Here is a 4,717-nt window from a genome sequence, read left to right on the forward strand (position 1 = left end):
TGAGATTCAGTTAATAAAATAGACCAGTTTAGGCCAGAGAGGCAAATATATGTGGCCTGAAGACTATCTGTATCAGTTATAAATTGAGTGCCCTTGACAAATGATTTAATGTTTATAATTCTCAAGTTCCTCGTATTATAAATGTGGAGAACAGTGTTAATTCTTCCTTTGAAGGTTTGTTGGGATCATTAGAAATTAATGTATGTAAAGCGCCTAGAGTTCCCATAATAGGAAAGCTATAAATGGGACCAATTATGACGATGATGTACATGCAGAGAGAAAAGGGTGTTAACATGCCCAGCTCTCCCGTACTCCCTTCGAACCTCCAGGATTGCAGCAGAGACGACAAAAGCAGCCTGTTGGCCGTTCTGTTACGCACAGCTCAGGGTAAAGCTGGGGAAAGCTGCCTGGAGCACTGCTGGGACAGCATGAGTCTGAGTGTTAAGTGGCACGGACACCAAAAAAACACCAGAAAGTGTATTCACAGCATCTTGAGACAAGGATGGGCTGGGAGGCTGTGGCCGGCTTTGAGCTGATCTCAGACGGACTCATGGCCAAAGCACACAAGCAGTAATTTTGCTGCCTAGAGGAATTCAGCTGTGTCTTATCCAGAGACGGGAAATAAGAGAACAAAACTGACTGGAAAAATAGCTGTGGATTTTTTTCTACTTAAAGAATTCTATTTAGAATATAAAGTCCTAACATTTCCTCATTCCTTATACATTATTATTTTCCACATTCTACATCTTCTATTTATTTCGTTTAAGACAAGCAAGGTGCCTAGCTCTTATTGTGTAGAATGGAAAGTCATTTTATTTGGACCTGGCCACAAAGAAATGAAAATCCATTCCATCTGGAACTGTGTTCCCAGGCAGAGGAATGGAATTGGGAGGAGGAGGACAAAGATCTAAGGATTAAAAAAATATCCTTATATATTTCTGCATGTTTACATACATATGTATATACATATGTAAATATAAATATAAATATGTGTAATTTTAAGGCATATAAAATAGGACTTTCACTTAGAGTGAAGTAGGGCATGGCAGATTATCCAGGGGAGAAAGAAAGAATTGAAGCTGACGTTAGAGAAAATATCCAGGGTTGTTTGGAGATATCCTAGCTGTCATCTAAAAAGTTTTGTCCTGTGAAACTTAAGAAGGTGAAGCATCATTGTGATTATCATTGGCCAAGTTCAAGTGCTCTGCCTATGGAGAGTGCTTAGTAAGTAACAGGAGGCTAGAGAGCTTTGCTGCTCAAGAGATGGTCCTGGCTCCTCGGGAGTCACTCGACTGGCGGACGTCAATGGCGTCCAGGCTGAAACTGGATCTGTGATCTTGAGTTTTGTCTCTGTATTGAGAGAAGAATTTGAGGCACTTTCTAGACTGAGTTCCTCGAAGTCAGGAGCCGTGTGGTTTTCATCTTAGTGTGAGTCTCATGTGTAGCAGATGCTCGGTAAGGTTGTGTGAATGAGTGGTATAGGGTGTAGCGTTGGAGTTAAAGCTTTTAGTGAAAGCAGGTTGTCTTTGTCTTAAAGGAGCTGGCAAGCATCGCTCAGGCAGCGTCTGTGCATCTTTGTGCACAGGAAAGGGGGGAGAGCCTCACAGAGAAGCAGGGCCACCTCCTAGGAACAGGAAGACCTGCTGTTGCTGTTCAGCCGCTCAGTCCTGTCCGACTCTTCTCGACCCCACGGACTGTAGCCCGCCAGACTCCTCTGGCCATAGGATTCTCCAGGCAAGAACACTGGCATGGGTTGTCATTTCCTTCTCCAGCGGATTTTCCCAACACAGGGATTTAACCCGTGTCTCCAATGGCAGGAGGATTCTGTACCTCTGAGCCACCCGGGAAGCCCAACAGGAAGCGTACCAGCTATGAAAAGTGCCTGGGTCTGCTTACGTATAACTCATTTCTAGGGAATACACATTTGACCCTTGAACTACGTGGATGTGAACTTTGAGGGTGCACATATATGTGGGTTTTTCCTTTTCAATTATAAATGCTGCAAACAGTCCTACGCATGCGTCTGTGGAGCAGAACCGCGGATTCAGAGAGCCGTGAGCACAGAGGAGCTGTGGGTATGCACCACAGGCCAGCTCTAGAGTGACGCCTGGGTTTTCCCACTGTGTGGGGGGTTGGTCCCCCTAGTCCCCACGTGACTCAAGGGTCAACGAAAATCATATCAGTTCAGGATCTAGTCAGGGAACAAAACCCACACCAGTCATTCTAGAAGAGAGAATTTAACATGAAGGATTGAAAAGGAAAAATGTTGAGGTATCATTGGAGATGATAACCAGTAACTCGAGGAAACAGCCTGTGCCCCTCTGGCTGGGGGAGCAGAGGGCAGGAGTTGGGGGCTCTTGGAATCTAGACGTTTGGAGGAGGCTGGGCTGGAGCCCTCTGAGAAGGGAGTGTTATCCCCTTGGGCTGGGCTCCAGGAGTTTAGAGGTGGCCCCACCCAGGGCCCACCCCCCCATGGAGCTGAGACTCTGACCTCTGAGAAGGGGGCGCCCTCCAGTGGATGTGTGAGGCTGGGGTGTGGAAATGGTTCCAGAAACCAGAAGCAGCTCCCACAGATAAAAGGAGCAAGTCCCTCTCCTCCCGCCTCTGATTCTCCCCCTAGAACATTCCACTCTCAGGACCTGGGAGCTGCTTGGAAACGGAGGAGCTGTGATGTGCAGAGTCCCAGGCCTGTAGAGTATGGGAAGGAGAATACAGAGCTGAGAGACACTAGCCTAGTAGCCAGCACAGTGAAGTGAACTGAACATTAGGTTCTCCAGTCACAGAATGTATATTTGGTTGCAAAAATTGCAAAGAAGAAATATTAACAGCTTTTCTCTCAGTCACTCAGCAAATTGGAATAAAAATGTGCTTTATATGTATCCATATGTAATTCAGCTCACACTGACTGAGCACCAGCTCTCTGGAGGAAGGCGCGGAGCTTCGGGAATGGAGTTGGCACCACACAGTTACCCCCATCCTGGGAAAACAGCTTTGTTATCCTAGACAGAATAAGACAGCTGGATATCCTACTTAGCCTAACCTTGCTTTCGTCTCTAAGATCTTGAGCCAGAGGAGTAGCGAGTGATGGGAAGTACATGAAGCTCAACACGGGGGTGATGTTGCTCCTTTTCGCCGTCTTTCATGGTGCCACGTATGGTTCCAGGAAGGCAGTGAGTGCTCACAATTTGTGGTTAGACAGCTTCCGCACCCTTGTTAACCTCAGTATGACTCGGGACCACAGATTCGTGCACGAGCACAAGCTCGCTGCATCCACCTCTTTGCATATGTCAATATAATCTCGCTTTGACTCGACACTGCCTTGTTCCTGGGAAGCCCAGTGTGGATTTTGTAAGGCCATACCAATTACAGGTGATAATTGTTGCTGTACTCCTTTCTGAAAAAAGCAAATACTCAGGCAGGCTTTCTAAACAGACGTCTTCCAGAGCTCATGGTGACGAGCTGAAATGCCCTTGGGAGAGAGAGCTGGGTTCTCTTTCAGGAGAAAGTAAGGGGAAAAGCGCCTGGGTGAGTGAGCACACACCTCCTTTCCTGCGCAGGCGGCAGACCCAGTCCAGGGCGCAGATTTGCACTGAGAGCTGGTTGGTCAGGATGACTGTGGAGGTGCGGGGGATGGCCTGTGTCCCGGGTTGGTGGGTTAGGACAGGGTGAGCCCCAATCTTGGGCGGTGCTAGTGGTAAAGAACCTGCCTGCCAATGCAGCTTGATGGAAGAGACACGGGTTTGATCCCCAGGTCTGGAAGATCCCCTGGAGGAGGGAGGGCATGGCAACCCACTCCAGTATTCTTGCCTGGAGAATCCCATGGAGAGGAGCCTGGAGGGCTCCGGCCCACGGGGTCGCACTGATCATGAGCACTGGAGCGTGTTGCACGGCTGAGTGCTCCCACCTTCAGGGAACAGGCTTGGTTACATTTCTGGTCTCACTGACACCGTGGACTCTTCTGTGTGTCTCTCAGGGCGAGGTCTAAAGTCACGGCCACATACAGGCCAAAGAAAAAGAAAGCCCATGGCTTCGGTGTCAGGTTTCCTATTAACCTTCTGTGTAACTTTGGGCAAGGACCGTAACTTCTCCGAACCTTCCCTTATTTAAATTATCCAGGAGAGGTGACTTAATACTTATTTCCTAGCACTGTTACGATGACTGAACCGTCTGCCTTATGCGCATGACATGCAGTGCTGTGGCACCCCAGGAAAGCGTCAGGCCCCCTAGTCTTTCTGAATTTTCTGTGCTAGGTGTGTGGTGTCAGGGAAATGTAGGCAAGGCCAGGACGAGGTCTCAGTTTGTGTCCTTGGGAGAAGGAAGGAGGGCTCGAAATTGTACAACCACACAAAGCAATTACCGAATACAAAGGTGTTTTCCAAAACTTATTTTAGCAGGAGCTATGTACTCCTTGGAAGGAAAGTTATGACCAACCTAGATAGCATATTCAAAAGCAGAGACATTACTTTGCCAACAAAGGTCCGTCTAGTCAAGGCTATGGTTTTTCCTGTGGTCATGTATGGGTGTGAGAGTTGGACTGTGAAGAAAGCTGAGCACCGAAGAATTGATGCTTTTGAACTGTGGTGTTGGAGAAGACTCTTGAGAGTCCCTTGGACTGCAAGGAGATCCAACCAGTCCATTCTGAAGGAGATCAGCCCTGGGATTTCTTTGGAAGGAATGATGCTAAAGCTGAAACTCCAGTACTTTGGCCACCTCATGT

General features: G+C 47.8%; 1 protein-coding gene across 1 annotated transcript in view; it reads right to left on the reverse strand.

Annotated features, from left to right (window-relative positions):
- CDH20 (cadherin 20, type 2) overlaps positions 1 to 4,717 on the reverse strand; it is a 48,809-nt gene that overhangs the window by 39,435 nt on the left and 4,657 nt on the right. The gene's annotated exons all lie outside the window — the stretch shown is intronic.

Source organism: Bison bison, unplaced genomic scaffold (genome assembly GCF_000754665.1).
Source record: "Bison bison bison isolate TAMUID 2011002044 unplaced genomic scaffold, Bison_UMD1.0 scf7180017864349, whole genome shotgun sequence".
Lineage (NCBI taxonomy): Eukaryota > Metazoa > Chordata > Mammalia > Artiodactyla > Bovidae > Bison > Bison bison.